The 19,774-nt window shown below is 48.1% G+C and overlaps 1 non-coding gene across 1 annotated transcript; it reads left to right on the forward strand.

Moving 5' to 3' along the window:
* Positions 1 to 359: 359 nt before the first annotated feature.
* LOC120925735 lies at positions 360 to 518 on the forward strand. The gene has a single exon (XR_005746930.1). It is a non-coding gene; the product is annotated as a U1 spliceosomal RNA (small nuclear RNA).
* Positions 519 to 19,774: the final 19,256 nt, after the last annotated feature.

The raw sequence follows: 19,774 nt of genomic DNA on the forward strand, positions 1-19,774 counted from the left end.
TGCCAGGCCATGCAGCTTATATTGTTCTGATGAAGTCGATTGTTACGCATGTCTGCTGATTCCCGCCCCCATGCAGCTGCACAGACATGCAAAATAATGTGTCTTGGAGTCACCATAAGTTGAACAGGATCTGTGTTCTGCCAGGCCGTGTGTCTTATATTGCTCTGATGAAGCCGATTGTTACGCATGCCTGCTGATTTCCGCCCCCATGCAGATGCACAGACATGCAAATTAGGGTGTCTTGGAGTCACCATGAGTTGAACAGTATCTGTGTTCTGCCAGACTAATGCTGGGCTTTTTTTTTTAATATGGTGAAAAATAGCTTTGATTTGGAAAGCCACATAGACGGCGTTAGTGTTGTTGTTACCTGGCAGGGGAGACACCATGATCATGAAGGCGGTTCTCCCAGGGCGAGGCACGGCTATTGCACACTCTAGGCCGTGCTGATCGTGGTTGTCTTCCCTGCCGCTTCTCGGCCTTTTGGCTGGGACTGGGTGTGGTATCTGTCCTTATCAGTTGTCAGCGGAGCGCTGAAGCACCTCCTACATGGGGAGGGTGGATGCAATCCAATGACGTTATTGCACCTGGAAGGATGGTTTCAGCAGGGACTACGCCGTGCTGCCCGACAGAATACTGGGGGCCGGCCCATGGTTGAGTCTGAGCCATCTGGAAGGGTGCTCCTGGTGAGGATGGGTGCTGTGCTTGGTCTTGGTCTTTTTGCCGAGTTCTAGTCTGGCCTTCTGGCTGGCTGGTGTAAGTGCTATCTCTGTCGGCGATCCGGTTGGAGGAGCTGGTAATGCCCTGTGGTAGGACAGGGCAGAGCCATGCAAATCCGCTGGGTTGACGGAGGGTCTGGAGGGGCTAGTATTGGTGGAGGCTGCTAACTGGAGCGGCAGTTCTCCCCAAGAAAACCTTGAAGGGCTCTCTAGCTGACGGGGGTGGAGGGCTGCACTGGCCAGTCGGGGGGTCGGATATGGAACGAAAAGCCTATGGTGCATGTGCCCCTGGAGTGGCAGTCCAGGGGTATCTGAAGATCACTGTGTGTGAGGGACACATTGATTGAAGGATACCACGGTCACTGCACCAGATACACGCTTTTTTTTAGCACCTGCCTCCTGGGCCGGGCCTTTTGGCTAGGACCGGAGGAATTTTTTATTCCTGGCCGGAGGGCCTGGTCATTGTTTCACCACAATGGCCACTTCTTTCACTCTCCTCTCCACTATCCCTTCCCCCACTTTATTTTATTTAAGCCTGTGTTTGTCACTTTTTTGTCTTTTTTTGTTGTGCACGTTTTGTCTCACTGTGTGATTAGTAGGGTGCGGGTCCTCGGGCCAGCCCTGAACGTCTTGGGAGTGGGTGGACATGGCCTTCTGGCTTAGTTCGCCTGCTCTCATGGGGTCTCCCTTCGGGGGAGCCCCACCTAGTACTGGGAGGGTTCTGTTTCGGCAGTCCCTCCGAGGAAGTTGGGTCCGTGTCGGCTTCGGTTGCTCGGACCACAGTACCTCAGTCCCCGTCTGGAGCCTAACGCCCCGGGGGATCAGGGTTATGGGTCCCTCTTCACAGGAGGACCACTTGACGTTGCACCCGTCTGCACGTTTTTGTGAACACTCTTTATGTGTGTGCACATTTTTTCTGCACCGGGTGGAGTTTTTTGGGTGTGTTCACACGCCATAGGCTTTTCAAAAAAAAAAAAAAAAAAAAAAAAAAGTTAGTGTTGTTGTTGGTGGTGGTGGTCAACACGGCCTAGAAAACAATTTGATGGTCTTGTTCTACCTACGCATGTATTTGCCCCCAATTCCATGGCGGCGTGTCTTATATTGTTCTGATGATGCCGACTGTTACGCATGCCTGCTGATTCCTGCAGCTGCATAGGCATGCAAATTAGGGTGTCTTGTAGTCACCATGAGTTGAACAGGATCTGTGTTCTGCCAGGCCAAGCGTCAGGTATTGTTCTGATGAAGCCGATTGTTACGCATGCCTGCTGATTCCCGCCCCCATGCAGCTGCACAGACATGCAAATTAGGGTGTTTTGGAGTCACCATAAGTTGAACAGGATCTGTGTTCTGCCAGGCCGTGTGTCTTATATTGCTTTGATGAAGCCGATTGTTACGCATGCCTGCTGATTCCCGCCCCCATGCAGATGCACAAACATGCAAATTAGGGTGTCTTGGAGTCACCATGAGTTGAACAGCATCTGTGTTCTGCCAGGCCAAGCGCCTGATATTGTTCTGATGAAGCCGATTGTTACGCATGCCTGCTGATTCCTGCCCCCATGCAGCTGCACAGGCATGCAAATTAGGGTGTCTTGGAGTCACCATGAGTTGAACAGGATCTGTGTTCTGCCAGGCCAAGCGTCTGCTATTGTTCTGATGAAGCCGATTGTATTTGCCCCCAATTCCATGGCGGCGCGTCTTATATTGTTCTGATGATGCTGATTGTTACGCGTGCGTGCTCATTCCCGCCCCAGACATGCAAATTAGGGTTTTTTGGAGTCACCATGAGTTGCACAGGATCTGTGTTCTGCCAGGCCAAGCGTCTGACACTGTACAGATGAAGCCGATTGTTACGCATGCCTGCTGATTCCCGCCCCCATGCAGATGCACAAACATGCAAATTAGGGTGTCTTGGAGTCACCATAAGTTGAACAGGATCTGTGTAATGCCAGGCCATGCAGCTTATATTGTTCTGATGAAGTTGATTGTTACGCATGTCTGCTGATTCCCGCCCCCATGCAGCTGCACAGACATGCAAAATAATGTGTCTTGGAGTCACCATAAGTTGAACAGGATCTGTGTTCTGCCAGGCCGTGCGTCTTATATTGCTCTGATGAAGCCGATTGTTACGCATGCCTGCTGATTTCCGCCCCCATGCAGATGCACAGACATGCAAATTAGGGTGTCTTGGAGTCACCATGAGTTGAACAGTATCTGTGTTCTGCCAGACTAATGCTGGGCTTTTTTTTTTAATATGGTGAAAAATAGCTTTGATTTGGAAAGCCACATAGACGGCGTTAGTGTTGTTGTTGGTGGTGGTGGTCAACACGGCCTAGAAAACAATTTGATGGTCTTGTTCTACCTACGCATGTATTTGCCCCCAATTCCATGGCGGCGTGTCTTATATTGTTCTGATGATGCCGACTGTTACGCATGCCTGCTGATTCCTGCAGCTGCATAGGCATGCAAATTAGGGTGTCTTGTAGTCACCATGAGTTGAACAGGATCTGTGTTCTGCCAGGCCAAGCGTCAGATATTGTTCTGATGAAGCCGATTGTTACGCATGCCTGCTGATTCCCGCCCCCATGCAGCTGCACAGACATGCAAATTAGGGTGTTTTGGAGTCACCATAAGTTGAACAGGATCTGTGTTCTGCCAGGCCGTGTGTCTTATATTGCTCTGATGAAGCCGATTGTTACGCATGCCTGCTGATTCCTGCCCCCATGCAGATGCACAAACATGCAAATTAGGGTGTCTTGGAGTCACCATGAGTTGAACAGCATCTGTGTTCTGCCAGGCCAAGCGCCTGATATTGTTCTGATGAAGCCGATTGTTACGCATGCCTGCTGATTCCTGCCCCCATGCAGCTGCACAGACATGCAAATTAGGGTGTCTTGGAGTCACCATGAGTTGAACAGGATCTGTGTTCTGCCAGGCCAAGCGTCTGCTATTGTTCTGATGAAGCCGATTGTATTTGCCCCCAATTCCATGGCGGCGCGTCTTATATTGTTCTAATGATGCTGATTGTTACGCGTGCGTGCTCATTCCCGCCCCCATGCAGCTGCACAGACATGCAAATTAGGGTTTTTTGGAGTCACCATGAGTTGCACAGGATCTGTGTTCTGCCAGGCCAAGCGTCTGACACTGTACAGATGAAGCCGATTGTTACGCATGCCTGCTGATTCCCGCCCCCATGCAGATGCACAAACATGCAAATTAGGGTGTCTTGGAGTCACCATAAGTTGAACAGGATCTGTGTAATGCCAGGCCATGCAGCTTATATTGTTCTGATGAAGTCGATTGTTACGCATGTCTGCTGATTCCCGCCCCCATGCAGCTGCACAGACATGCAAAATAATGTGTCTTGGAGTCACCATAAGTTGAACAGGATCTGTGTTCTGCCAGGCCGTGCGTCTTATATTGCTCTGATGAAGCCGATTGTTACGCATGCCTGCTGATTTCCGCCCCCATGCAGATGCACAGACATGCAAATTAGGGTGTCTTGGAGTCACCATGAGTTGAACAGTATCTGTGTTCTGCCAGACTAATGCTGGGCTTTTTTTTTTAATATGGTGAAAAATAGCTTTGATTTGGAAAGCCACATAGACGGCGTTAGTGTTGTTGTTGGTGGTGGTGGTCAACACGGCCTAGAAAACAATTTGATGGTCTTGTTCTACCTACGCATGTATTTGCCCCCAATTCCATGGCGGCGTGTCTTATATTGTTCTGATGATGCCGACTGTTACGCATGCCTGCTGATTCCTGCAGCTGCATAGGCATGCAAATTAGGGTGTCTTGTAGTCACCATGAGTTGAACAGGATCTGTGTTCTGCCAGGCCAAGCGTCAGGTATTGTTCTGATGAAGCCGATTGTTACGCATGCCTGCTGATTCCCGCCCCCATGCAGCTGCACAGACATGCAAATTAGGGTGTTTTGGAGTCACCATAAGTTGAACAGGATCTGTGTTCTGCCAGGCCGTGTGTCTTATATTGCTCTGATGAAGCCGATTGTTACGCATGCCTGCTGATTCCTGCCCCCATGCAGATGCACAAACATGCAAATTAGGGTGTCTTGGAGTCACCATAAGTTGAACAGGATCTGTGTTCTGCCAGGCCGTGCGTCTTATATTGCTCTGATGAAGCCGATTGTTACGCATGCCTGCTGATTTCCGCCCCCATGCAGATGCACAGACATGCAAATTAGGGTGTCTTGGAGTCACCATGAGTTGAACAGTATCTGTGTTCTGCCAGACTAATGCTGGGCTTTTTTTTTTAATATGGTGAAAAATAGCTTTGATTTGGAAAGCCACATGGACGGCGTTAATGTTGTTGTTGGTGGTGGTGGTCAACACGGCCTAGAAAACAATTTGATGGTCTTGTTCTACCTACGCATGTATTTGCCCCCAATTCCATGGCCATGCGTCTTATATTGTTCTGATGAAGCCGACTGTTATGAATGCCTGGTGATTCCTGCCCCCATGCAACTGGACAGACATGCAAATTAGGGTGTCTTGGAGTCACCATAAGTTGAACAGGATCTGTGTTCTGCCAGGCTTTGCGTCTTATATTGTACTGATGAAGCCGATTGTTACGCATGCCTACTGATTCCCGCCCCCATGCAGTTGCACAGACAAGCAAATTAGGGTGTCTTGGAGTCACCATGAGTTGAACAGGATCTGTGTTCTGCCAGGCCTTGCGTCTTATATTGTTCTGATGAAGCCGATTGTTACGCATGCCTACTGATTCCCGCCCCAATGCAGCTGCACAGACATGCAAATTAGGGTGTCTTGGAGTCACCATGAGTTGAACAGGATCTGTGTTCTGCCAGGCCAAGCGTCTGCTATTGTTCTGATGAAGCCGATTGTATTTGCCCCCAATTCCATGGCGGCGCGTCTTATATTGTTCTGATGATGCTGATTGTTACGCGTGCGTGCTCATTCCCGCCCCCATGCAGCTGCACAGACATGCAAATTAGGGTTTTTTGGAGTCACCATGAGTTGCACAGGATCTGTGTTCTGCCAGGCCAAGCATCTGACACTGTACAGATGAAGCCGATTGTTACGCATGCCTGCTGATTCCCGCCCCCATGCAGATGCACAAACATGCAAATTAGGGTGTCTTGGAGTCACCATAAGTTGAACAGGATCTGTGTAATGCCAGGCCATGCAGCTTATATTGTTCTGATGAAGTCGATTGTTACGCATGTCTGCTGATTCCCGCCCCCATGCAGCTGCACAGACATGCAAAATAATGTGTCTTGGAGTCACCATAAGTTGAACAGGATCTGTGTTCTGCCAGGCCGTGTGTCTTATATTGCTCTGATGAAGCCGATTGTTACGCATGCCTGCTGATTCCCGCCCCCATGCAGATGCACAAATATGCAAATTAGGGTGTCTTGGAGTCACCATGAGTTGAAAAGTATCTGTGTTCTACCAGACTAATGCTGGGCTTTTTTTTTTAATATGGTGAAAAATATCTTTGATTTGGAAAGCCACATAGACGGCGTTAATGTTGTTGTTGGTGGTGGTGGTCAACACGGCCTAGAAAACAATTTGATGGTCTTGTTCTACCTACGCATGTATTTGCCCCCAATTCCATGGCGGCGTGTCTTATATTGTTCTGATGATGCCGACTGTTACGCATGCCTGCTGATTCCTGCAGCTGCATAGGCATGCAAATTAGGGTGTCTTGTAGTCACCATGAGTTGAACAGGATCTGTGTTCTGCCAGGCCAAGCGTCAGATATTGTTCTGATGAAGCCGATTGTTACGCATGCCTGCTGATTCCCGCCCCCATGCAGCTGCACAGACATGCAAATTAGGGTGTTTTGCAGTCACCATAAGTTGAACAGGATCTGTGTTCTGCCAGGCCGTGTGTCTTATATTGCACTGATGAAGCCGATTGTTACGCATGCCTGCTGATTTCAGCCCCCATGCAGATGCACAGACATGCAAATTAGGGTGTCTTGGAGTCACCATGAGTTGAACAGTATCTGTGTTCTGCCAGACTAATGCTGGGCTTTTTTTTTTAATATGGTGAAAAATAGCTTTGATTTGGAAAGCCACATAGACGGCGTTAATGTTGTTGTTGTTGGTGGTGGTGGTCAACACGGCCTAGAAAACAATTTGATGGTCTTGTTCTACCTACGCATGTATTTGCCCCCAATTCCATGGCGGCGCGTCTTATATTGTTCTGATGATGCCGACTGTTACGCATGCCTGCTGATTCCTGCAGCTGCATAGGCATGCAAATTAGGGTGTCTTGTAGTCACCATGAGTTGAACAGGATCTGTGTTCTGCCAGGCCAAGCATCAGATATTGTTCTGATGAAGCCGATTGTTACGCATGCCTGCTGATTCCCGCCCCCATGCAGCTGCACAGACATGCAAATTAGGGTGTTTTGGAGTCACCATAAGTTGAACAGGATCTGTGTTCTGCCAGGCCGTGTGTCTTATATTGCTTTGATGAAGCCGATTGTTACGCATGCCTGCTGATTCCCGCCCCCATGCAGATGCACAAACATGCAAATTAGGGTGTCTTGGAGTCACCATGAGTTGAACAGCATCTGTGTTCTGCCAGGCCAAGCGCCTGATATTGTTCTGATGAAGCCGATTGTTACGCATGCCTGCTGATTCCTGCCCCCATGCAGCTGCACAGGCATGCAAATTAGGGTGTCTTGGAGTCACCATGAGTTGAACAGGATCTGTGTTCTGCCAGGCCAAGCGTCTGCTATTGTTCTGATGAAGCCGATTGTATTTGCCCCCAATTCCATGGCGGCGCGTCTTATATTGTTCTGATGATGCTGATTGTTACGCGTGCGTGCTCATTCCCGCCCCAGACATGCAAATTAGGGTTTTTTGGAGTCACCATGAGTTGCACAGGATCTGTGTTCTGCCAGGCCAAGCGTCTGACACTGTACAGATGAAGCCGATTGTTACGCATGCCTGCTGATTCCCGCCCCCATGCAGATGCACAAACATGCAAATTAGGGTGTCTTGGAGTCACCATAAGTTGAACAGGATCTGTGTAATGCCAGGCCATGCAGCTTATATTGTTCTGATGAAGTTGATTGTTACGCATGTCTGCTGATTCCCGCCCCCATGCAGCTGCACAGACATGCAAAATAATGTGTCTTGGAGTCACCATAAGTTGAACAGGATCTGTGTTCTGCCAGGCCGTGCGTCTTATATTGCTCTGATGAAGCCGATTGTTACGCATGCCTGCTGATTTCCGCCCCCATGCAGATGCACAGACATGCAAATTAGGGTGTCTTGGAGTCACCATGAGTTGAACAGTATCTGTGTTCTGCCAGACTAATGCTGGGCTTTTTTTTTTAATATGGTGAAAAATAGCTTTGATTTGGAAAGCCACATAGACGGCGTTAGTGTTGTTGTTGGTGGTGGTGGTCAACACGGCCTAGAAAACAATTTGATGGTCTTGTTCTACCTACGCATGTATTTGCCCCCAATTCCATGGCGGCGTGTCTTATATTGTTCTGATGATGCCGACTGTTACGCATGCCTGCTGATTCCTGCAGCTGCATAGGCATGCAAATTAGGGTGTCTTGTAGTCACCATGAGTTGAACAGGATCTGTGTTCTGCCAGGCCAAGCGTCAGATATTGTTCTGATGAAGCCGATTGTTACGCATGCCTGCTGATTCCCGCCCCCATGCAGCTGCACAGACATGCAAATTAGGGTGTTTTGGAGTCACCATAAGTTGAACAGGATCTGTGTTCTGCCAGGCCGTGTGTCTTATATTGTTCTGATGAAGCCGATTGTTACGCATGCCTGCTGATTCCTGCCCCCATGCAGATGCACAAACATGCAAATTAGGGTGTCTTGGAGTCACCATGAGTTGAACAGCATCTGTGTTCTGCCAGGCCAAGCGCCTGATATTGTTCTGATGAAGCCGATTGTTACGCATGCCTGCTGATTCCTGCCCCCATGCAGCTGCACAGACATGCAAATTAGGGTGTCTTGGAGTCACCATGAGTTGAACAGGATCTGTGTTCTGCCAGGCCAAGCGTCTGCTATTGTTCTGATGAAGCCGATTGTATTTGCCCCCAATTCCATGGCGGCGCGTCTTATATTGTTCTAATGATGCTGATTGTTACGCGTGCGTGCTCATTCCCGCCCCCATGCAGCTGCACAGACATGCAAATTAGGGTTTTTTGGAGTCACCATGAGTTGCACAGGATCTGTGTTCTGCCAGGCCAAGCATCTGACACTGTACAGATGAAGCCGATTGTTACGCATGCCTGCTGATTCCCGCCCCCATGCAGATGCACAAACATGCAAATTAGGGTGTCTTGGAGTCACCATAAGTTGAACAGGATCTGTGTAATGCCAGGCCATGCAGCTTATATTGTTCTGATGAAGTCGATTGTTACGCATGTCTGCTGATTCCCGCCCCCATGCAGCTGCACAGACATGCAAAATAATGTGTCTTGGAGTCACCATAAGTTGAACAGGATCTGTGTTCTGCCAGGCCATGCGTCTTATATTGTTCTGATGAAGCCGATTGTTACGCATGCCTGCTGATTCCCGCCCCCATGCAGATGCACAGACATGCAAATTAGGGTGTCTTGGAGTCACCATGAGTTGAACAGTATCTGTGTTCTGCCAGACTAATGCTGGGCTTTTTTTTTTAATATGGTGAAAAATAGCTTTGATTTGGAAAGCCACATAGACGGCGTTAGTGTTGTTGTTGGTGGTGGTGGTCAACACGGCCTAGAAAACAATTTGATGGTCTTGTTCTACCTACGCATGTATTTGCCCCCAATTCCATGGCGGCGTGTCTTATATTGTTCTGATGATGCCGACTGTTACGCATGCCTGCTGATTCCTGCAGCTGCATAGGCATGCAAATTAGGGTGTCTTGTAGTCACCATGAGTTGAACAGGATCTGTGTTCTGCCAGGCCAAGCGTCAGGTATTGTTCTGATGAAGCCGATTGTTACGCATGCCTGCTGATTCCCGCCCCCATGCAGCTGCACAGACATGCAAATTAGGGTGTTTTGGAGTCACCATAAGTTGAACAGGATCTGTGTTCTGCCAGGCCGTGTGTCTTATATTGCTCTGATGAAGCCGATTGTTACGCATGCCTGCTGATTCCTGCCCCCATGCAGATGCACAAACATGCAAATTAGGGTGTCTTGGAGTCACCATAAGTTGAACAGGATCTGTGTTCTGCCAGGCCGTGCGTCTTATATTGCTCTGATGAAGCCGATTGTTACGCATGCCTGCTGATTTCCGCCCCCATGCAGATGCACAGACATGCAAATTAGGGTGTCTTGGAGTCACCATGAGTTGAACAGTATCTGTGTTCTGCCAGACTAATGCTGGGCTTTTTTTTTTAATATGGTGAAAAATAGCTTTGATTTGGAAAGCCACATGGACGGCGTTAATGTTGTTGTTGGTGGTGGTGGTCAACACGGCCTAGAAAACAATTTGATGGTCTTGTTCTACCTACGCATGTATTTGCCCCCAATTCCATGGCCATGCGTCTTATATTGTTCTGATGAAGCCGACTGTTATGAATGCCTGGTGATTCCTGCCCCCATGCAACTGGACAGACATGCAAATTAGGGTGTCTTGGAGTCACCATAAGTTGAACAGGATCTGTGTTCTGCCAGGCTTTGCGTCTTATATTGTACTGATGAAGCCGATTGTTACGCATGCCTACTGATTCCCGCCCCCATGCAGTTGCACAGACAAGCAAATTAGGGTGTCTTGGAGTCACCATGAGTTGAACAGGATCTGTGTTCTGCCAGGCCTTGCGTCTTATATTGTTCTGATGAAGCCGATTGTTACGCATGCCTACTGATTCCCGCCCCAATGCAGCTGCACAGACATGCAAATTAGGGTGTCTTGGAGTCACCATGAGTTGAACAGAATCTGTGTTCTGCCAGGCCAAGCGTCTGATATTATTCTGATGAAGCCGATTGTTACACATGCCTGCTGATTCCCGCCCCCATGCAGATGCACAAACATGCAAATTAAGGTGTCTTGGAGTCACCATGAGTTGAACAGTGTCTGTGTTCTGCCAGGCTAATGCTGGGCTTTTTTTTTTATGTGGTGAAAAATAGCTTTGATTTGGAAAGCCGCATAGACGGCGTTAATGTTGTTGTTGTTGTTGTTGTGGTGGTCGTCGTCGTCAACACGGTCTAGAAAACAATTTGATGGTCTTGTTCTACCTACGCATGTATTTGCCCCCAATTCCATGGCCGTGCGTCTTATATTGTTCTGATGAAGCCGACTGTTACGCATGCCTGCTGATTCCCGCCCCCCTGCAGCTGCACAGACATGCAAATTAGGGTGTCTTGGAGTCACCATGAGTTGAACAGGATCTGTGTTCTGTCAGGCCTTGCGTCTTATATTGTTCTGATGAAGCTGATTGTTACGCATGCCTACTGATTACCGCCCCCATGCAGCTGCACAGACATGCAAATTAGGGTGTCTTGAAGTCACCATGAGTTGAACAGGATCTGTGTTCTGCCAGGCCGTGCGTCTTATATTGTTCTGATGAAGCTGATTGTTACGCATGCCTACTCATTCCCGCCCCCATGCTGCTGCACAGACATGCAAATTAGGGTGTCTTGGAGTCACCATGAGTTGAACAGGATCTGTGTTCTGCCAGGTCTTGCGTCTGATATTGTTCTGATGAAGCTGATTGTTACACATGCCTACTGATTACCGCCCCCATGCAGCTGCACAGACATGCAAATTAGGGTGTCTTGAAGTCACCATGAGTTGAACAGGATCTGTGTTCTGCCAGGCTGTGCGTCTTATATTGTTCTGATGAAGCTGATTGTTACACATGCCTACTCATTCCCGCCCCCATGCAGCTGCACAGACATGCAAATTAGGGTGTCTTGTAGTCACCATGAGTTGAACAGGATCTGTGTTCTGCCAGGTCGTGCATCTTATATTGTTCTGAAGAAGCCGATTGTTACGCATGCCTGCTCATTCCCGCCCCCATGCAACTGCACAGACATGCAAATTAGGGTGTCTTCGAGTCACCATAAGTTGAACAGGATCTGTGTTCTGCCAGGCCGTGTGTCTTATATTGTTCTGAAGAAGCCGATTGTTACGCATGCCTGCTGATTCCCGCCCCCATGCAGATGCACAGATATGCAAATTAGGGTGTCTTGGAGTCACCATGAGTTGAATAGCATCTGTGTTCTGCCAGGCTAATGCTAGGCTTTTTTTTTTAATATGGTGAAATATAGCTTTGATTTGGAAAGCCACATGGACGGCGTTAATGTTGTTGTTGTTGGTGGTAGTGGTGGTCATCAACACAATTTGGCCTAGAAAACAATTTGATGGTCTTGTTCTACCTATGCATATATTTGCCCCCAATTCCATGGCCGTGTGTCTTATATTGTTCTGATGAAGCAGTGTCTACCCAGTAGTAGGCTCTGCTAGACTCCATAGATGGGTTCTGAAGGTAGACACCCAAAGTGGCTAGGGTTTATTTTATGTTTGATTTTGTTTATGCTGTTTGGATGCTTGCACTTGTTTCCAGCAAGATCGAACAATAAACCAAATTCTTTGGGCCAGATTCTCAAAGGGCTTACTACGGTGCAACACCATTTGTGCCATCGTAAGTCCTAATCTGGCCCGGCGTATCTATGCGACTGATTCTTAGAATCAGTTACGCATAGATATCAATTAGATCTGACAGGCGTAAGGCTCTTACGCTGTCAGATCTTAGATGCATTTTTTTCCCCGCCGCTAGGTGTCGCCGACGTCGTTTTCCCCATCGTCTATGCAAATTAGCTATTTACGCGGGATTCCCGAACGTACGCGCGGTCGACACAGTAAATTTACGACGTTTCTGTAGCTTTTATGACACGTAAAGTTACCCCTGCTATATGAGGGGCAACCAATGTTAAGTATGGCCGTCGTTCCCGCGTCGAAATTTAAAAAAGTAAGTCGTTTGCGTAAGTCGTCCGTGAATGGCGCTGGACGCCATTTACGTTAACGTCGAAACCAATGACGTCCTTGCAACGTCATTTAGCGCAATGCACGTCGGGAAATTTTAGGGACGGCGCATGCGCAGTACGATCGGCGCGAGAACGAGCCTAATTTAAATGATCCACGCCCCCTACCTGGATCATTTTAATTAGGCGGGCTTGCGCCAGAGAATTTACGCTACGCTGCCGCAACTTTACAGGCAAGTGCTTTGTGAATCAAGCACTTGCCCATAAAACTTGCGGCCGCGTAACATAAACGAGATACGTTACGGCCGCATAGTTTAACGCCGATCTGCGAGAATCTGGCCCTTTGTTTTCAACCATCTTCGACTGCCTGTCTGTATAAATTCAGTGTGTGGTGAATCCATCCAAGGGGTCACACACCCCGCTACCGAGCTAACCCCTTACACTAGCTTCACACAACCACCGAGGCAAGAAGAAGAGCTAGACCTCAGACCGTTGGACATGGTCAATCTGTTTTCAATTTATCTACAACGCTCTCTACAGGTGCGAAAGACGAATTCCCTCTTCATCTTACCATCTGGTCCTAAAAGAGGACAAACTGCCTCAACCAGAATAATATCTAACTGGATCACCAAAGTGATAAGTCTTACGTATGAGAAACAGGGGCTGACGCCTCCACAGGCGATTAGAGCTAATTCTACCAGAGGGGGGCATCCTTGTTTGCAGCATCTGCTAAGATACCAATTGAAGACATATGCAGGACTTCTAGCTGGAGTCCCTGCAAGACCTTCGCAAGGCATTACAGTTTAGACGTTACAACGGCTAATGTATCGAATTTCGGGAGTGCCCTAGTATCGGCACTTTTTTAAGCAAAATATAAATATTCACTAAAGCAGCATTTCCAGTTGTTGTCCGAGTCTAATATATATTTTCCCACCCTAGTTGAGCTCAATTAAATCCCCTGGTGTGCTGACGTGAGGCTGGCCAGGAAAACTGAAAATTGTTATTAATACCTACGGTAATTTTCCTTTCCTTGTCTGTCCTCACGTCAGCACAGCTCTTTCCCTCCCTATAAGCCTGTCGTCCGCCAGTTAAGTGGAACAAGGGAAAAGGGAGGAGGGGCCCCTTATTTATCAGCTAAGAAGAAGGTGGTACTGGAGGACCGGAGGAGGGGATTAACCCAAGGTGTGCTGACGTGAGGACAGACCAGGAAATTACCGTAGGAATTAATAACAATTTTCTGTTTTATTGTTTTACTTCAGACCCGGAATAATTTACTTCCTTCCCGACCAGGCCATTTTTTGTGATACGGCACTGCGTCGCTTTAACTGAAAAATGTGTGGTCGTGTGATGCTGTACCCAAACAAAGTGTAGGTCCTTTTTTTCCTACAAATAGAGATTTATTTTGGTGGTATTTGATCACCTCTGCGGTTTTTATTTTTTGTAATTGGAAAAAATACAATGGGAGTTATTTACGAAAGGCAAATCCACTTTGCACTACAAGTATACTTGAAAGTGCACTTTCAAGTGCAGTCACTGTAGATCTTAGGGGGATATGCAAGGAAAATAAAAAACAGCATTTTAGCTTGCACATGATTGGATGATAAAATCAGCAGAGCTTCCCCTCATTTCAGATCTTCCCCTCAGATCTACAGCGACTGCACTTCCAAGTGCACTTCCAATGCACCTCCAAGTGCACTTGTAGTGCAAAGTGGATTTGCCTTTTGTAAATAACCCCCACTATCTTTTACTTTTTGCTATAATAAATATCCCATTTTTTTTTCAAAAAACAAATTTTTTCCTCAGTTTAAGCCTATATGTATTCTTCTACATATTTTTGGGAAAAAATCACAATAAGCGTATATAGATTGGTTCGCACAAAAGTTACATTGTCTACAAAATAGGTGATAGATTTATGGAATTTGTATCATTTTTTTTTTTTTACTAGTAATGGCGGCTATCAGCGATTTTTATCGGGACTGAGATATTGCGGCGGACAAATTGGACACTTTTGACACATTTTTGGGACCAGTGACATTTATACAGTGATTAGTGCTATAAAAATGCACTATTACTGTATAAATGTCACTGGCAGGGAAGGGGTTAACTGTGTTAAAACATCCAAGCACAGTTCATTGTCCAGGGTCCAAAGATGTGTGAAAAAAGCACTATTAGGAAATCACCATAATAATATTATAAAAATAATTTTTGAACTGTTTGTGCCCCCTGGATGGAACTGTAATTTTTACTAACATGTGAAAGAGCAACATTACGTTCCTCCGAAGATCCAAAACTCTGAAGCCTTGTTCAGCTGTGTTTATTTCCTACAGGTAGGGCATGCCTTCCATAATGGAAAGCAAGACTTTTGCCTCAGGGATGCCTTCTAAGTTGCAACAGCACAGTTCACACATCATTCACTGATCTCCTGCACATTCAGCACTTTCAGGAAGAAAAATGTGTTTGGATGTCTCCCTCCTTTACACAATGTACTATAAATGAACTGCTGTTCCTCTGAAGTTTCTGTGACTCTCTCTCACTGTGTACTGTAGATATTCAAATTGAAGAATTATTATTTTACATTCATTTGCAGGATTACGGCAGAGGGGCTAACAACTGCAATCCAAAGTGGCAATTATTGACACATTCTTAGCTAACTAGATTACTGGAAGAATAACTACATGTTTTGTGCAATATGTTCTACCCTGTACTTTTTTACAGTTTAGATTTTCCATTTCCGTTTTCAATTTTTTTATATTGCAGAAGAAAACAATTATCTGTTTACATCACATCATAAAACTATACCATTGTATGGTTAATTAAATAACATAAATACATACCGTATTTGCCGGCGTATAAGACGACTGGACGTATAAGAACCCCCTAATTTTCCAGCTAAAATGTTGGTTTTGGGATATACTCACCATATAAGACGACCCCCTTCCTACTAGTCATGGCTTGCCTCACCTCGCCATGCCATTACATGCCTCACTGTGCCATTACATGCCAAACTGTTCCACCATTACATGCCAGACTGTGCCACCATTACATGCCTCACTGTGCCACCATTACATGCCAGACTGTGCCACCATTACATGCCTCACTGTGCCACCATTACATGCCTCACTGTGCCACCATTACATGCCTCACTGTGTCACCATTACATGCCTCACTGTGCCATTGCATGCCTCACTGTGCCACCATTACATGCCTTACTGTGTCACTGCATACCTCACTGTGCCATTGCATGTCTCGACAATCCCTTACCTTATCCCTGACATGCAGAATCTGTCAGACCGCGGCCGTCCATTTTTCAAAAGCCGCGCCTCCTCCTCGTGCTGTTCCGTGATAGGCGGGACATTCAGCTTCCCAGGAGACACTGTGTTCAGTGTTCCGCCTATCAAGGATGCCCTCTAGTCCGAGACAGAGGACGAGAGGGCATCCGTGATAGGCGGAACACTGAAAAGAGGCTCTGCTGGGAAGCTGAGTGTTCCGCCTATCACAGAACAGCAGAAGGAGGAGAAGCGGCTTTTGAAAAATGGACGACTACAGTCTGCATGTTAGGTTACCGGCGTATAAGATGACCCCTGACTTTTAAAAAGAATTTCATGGATTAAAAAGTCGGAAAATACGGTACTCTAAATGCATGCATGAATAATTGTTAGGTTGTAACAAAATACTGTAGTTTGGACCAATGTTTGTTAATACAATACATTTTGTACCTTTTAAAGCTACAATTACAAAAAGACAAAAATACTTTTTTTTTTTTTTTTTTTTAAAGCTGATGATCCTTAAGTAAAGATGCTTTACTTAATGTATGCAGTTTCTAATGAAAGACAGCATGTTTCTAGTGTGCACAATTTCAAAGCTTTGCATACACTTGAAAATGCCAACACATGCTGTAGATTGCCTGCTGTTCATTGTGTACCAAATTAAAATGTTTTCCTGTCTTGAGCTTTGTATGCAATTTGTCTGTCAATGAACAAATGGCTTTGCACTGAAAAAAAAAAAAAGTAAAATATTTTCCCTCAGCAAACGGGAATAAAGGATTAAGTCTTTTGTTGCCACCTTCTGGAATAAGTTAATACAGTGCAAATTATCAATAAATGATAATGTAGAAGGGGGAAGCAATAATGCACTGAAACTAAAATGTATTGAAAAAAATCTGTCTGTCTGTCTGCAGTATATATATATACTGATATAAGGGGGAAACCTTTATATCAGTGCCCCCTTACATGATCGTATTCACTTCCCCCTTACATCATTGACCCCCCTCAGACTGGCCTAGCGGTGCTGTCACCGACCTCCTCTCAGGTGCACCATGCAGGGCTCAGTCAGTCGACTCCAGCTTGGTGGCTCTATTTTTATTCTATATAGTCTCTTCTCCACAGTCCACACACATCTGACTTCTCCCATGACCCCCATCCCGGCGGTGCTCCCACTCTTGACTCCTCTCCAGACTCCCTCAGAGACTGCAGACATGATACAGGAGATGATCAGAGACTGCAGACATGATACAGGAGATGATCAGAAACTGCAAACATGATACAGGAGATGGTCAGAGGCTACAGACATGATACAAGAGCTCAATGCAGCCTCACTGTGCCCATCAAATGCAGCCTCACTGTGCCCATCAAATGCAGCCTCACTGTGCCCATCAAATGCAGCTTTACTGTGCCCATCAAATGCAGTCTCACTGTTCCCACGAATGTAGCCTCACTGTGCCCATCATTGCAGCCCCACCTGTGCCCCATGTCCCAGCCTGCAGTGCCTGTCTGTGGGAAGGTGTGTTGTTAATGCTCGGTACGGTACCTTCCATGCCAGCAGGATATCCATGATCGCCATCAGCATGCAGGGTTTGTTCTCGTTTTGGATAGGAGCAATGCTCCTTCCAGAGGATCTGTTTGCTGTGAGATGGAGTGGTCCCTGGCCACCTGCACCCTCAGCTGTCCTCATTTTCTGGCCCCAGTCAGCCTGTCCCCTGGTCCTGGGGAAGTGAGAGCACTGGGTGGGAGCTGGAGAGAAGAGAGAACGGAGAGCACTGGCAGGGTTGGAGAGCACATGGGTGGGGGCAAAGAGCAGGGGGGCTTGAGAGCACTGGGGAAGCTAAAAAGAACAGGGGTGGAGTGCAAGGGAGGCTGAGAGGGAGCTGGAGAGCACTAAGGGGGGATCTTGAGAGCACTGGGGGGCAGAAAGAACTGGGGTGGAGAGCACTGGGGGTACAAAGAGCAGGGGGGAGTGGAGAGCACTGGGGAGTGGAGAGCAATAGGGGGAGCTTGAGAGCACCAGTGGGGGCCAGAAAAAATAGGGGTGGAAAGTACGGGGGCTGGAGCACACTATGGGGGGTGGAGAGCACTGGAGGGGTTGGAGAGCAAATGGGTGGGGGAAAAATGCAGGGGGAGCGGAGAGCACTGGTGGGGTTAGAGAGCACATGGGTGGGGGCAAAATTCAGGTGGGAGTGGAGAGTACAGGGACGGGGAGCGGAGAGTGCTGGGGGGGAGCTTGAGAGCACTGGAGGGGGAGCCAAAAAGAACAGGGGTGAAGAACACTGGGGGGCTGGAGAGCGATGTGTAGCTTGAGAGCACTAGGGGGGGCAGAAAGAACAGGGGTGGAGAGCACTGGGGGTGGGTAGAACAGGGGTGGAGAGCACTGGGGGGAGAACAGGGGTGGAGAGCAGAACAGGGGTGGAGAGCACTGGGGGGGCAGGGGTGGAGAGCACTGAGTGGGAGAACAGGGGTTGAGAGCACTGGGGGGTGGGGAGAACAGGGGTGGAAAGCACTGGGGGGAGAACATGAGTGGAGAGCACTGGGGGGGAGAACATGGGTGGAGAGCAGAACAGGGGTGGAGAGCACTGGGGGGGGGGAACAGGGGTGGAGAGCACTGGGGGGGGGCAGGGATGGAGAGCACTGGAGGGGAGAACAGGGGTGGAGAGCACTGGGGGGGAGAACAGGGGTGGAGAGCAGGCACTGGGGGGGCAGGGGTGGAGAGCACTGGGATGGTGGCTGGAGAAGGATGGGGAGAGCAGGGGGGCAGAAAGAACAGGGGTGGAGAGAAGTGTGGTGGGGAGGAGAACACTGGGGGGGAGCTTCCAGGAGAACCTGATAGGAGGAGAAGCAGGGGGGCTGCATATCGAGGAAAAGAGCTGTCTATATTGCTCCATACAGCCGCGGAATGCTTGATTCTCCTCCTCTCCCTCCTGCAAGCATTCAGCGGCTGTATGGAGAAATATAGACAGCTCATTTCCTCTATATGCAGCCACCCTGCCGAATCCGATCCTCCTATTAGGCACAATAGGGCGGGCTGTACGGCGGGCATGACATCTCCTGTGTATCATCACTGAGCTGGCTGGGTCTGTGTTCAGCGGTGACGCTCTAACGAGGTCCCGTCCCCTAGACCGGCTCGTGTGATAGGCTGAACACTGATTCTATCTACTATCACATGAGCCGATCTAGGGGGGCGGGACCGTGTTACAGCATCATCGCCGAACACAGACCCAGCAAGCCAGCTCCATAATGATACACAGGAGAGAGGGGACAGGGAGCACTGCAGCCCCAAAACTGAAACCGGCCACAGGACATAATCTCCCGATATCCCGATAGGCCAGTCCGGCCCTGCATGCATCAATGCAACAAAAGTTTTCAAAACGGGTGTTTTTTTGGGAGCAGTGATTTTAATAATGCTTAACCGGTTGCCGACCAGCCGCCGCAGTTCTACGGCGGCAGATCGGCTCCCCTGCACGAGAGCCCATAGCTATATGTCGGCTCTCGACGCGGCAACCCCCCGGGCTCGACCCCGACTCCGGTGCGTGTGCCCGGCGGGCACGATCGCCGCCGGGCACACGCGATCGCTCTTTACAGAGCGAGGACCTGGAGCTGTGTGTGTAAACACACAGCTCCCGGTCCTGTCAGGGAGAGAAATGCTGATCTTCTGTTCATACAATGTATGAACAGAAGATCAGTCATTTCCCCTAGTGAGTCCACCCCCCCTACAGTTAGAACACGTCCAGGGAACATACTTAACCCCTTCCCCGGCCCCTAGTGTTAACCCCTTCACTGCCAGTGGCATTTTTATAGTAATCCAATGCAATTTTTTAGCACTGATCGCTATAAAAATGCCAATGGTCCC

The sequence above is a fragment of the Rana temporaria genome, chromosome 1 (genome assembly GCF_905171775.1).
Source record: "Rana temporaria chromosome 1, aRanTem1.1, whole genome shotgun sequence".
Lineage (NCBI taxonomy): Eukaryota > Metazoa > Chordata > Amphibia > Anura > Ranidae > Rana > Rana temporaria.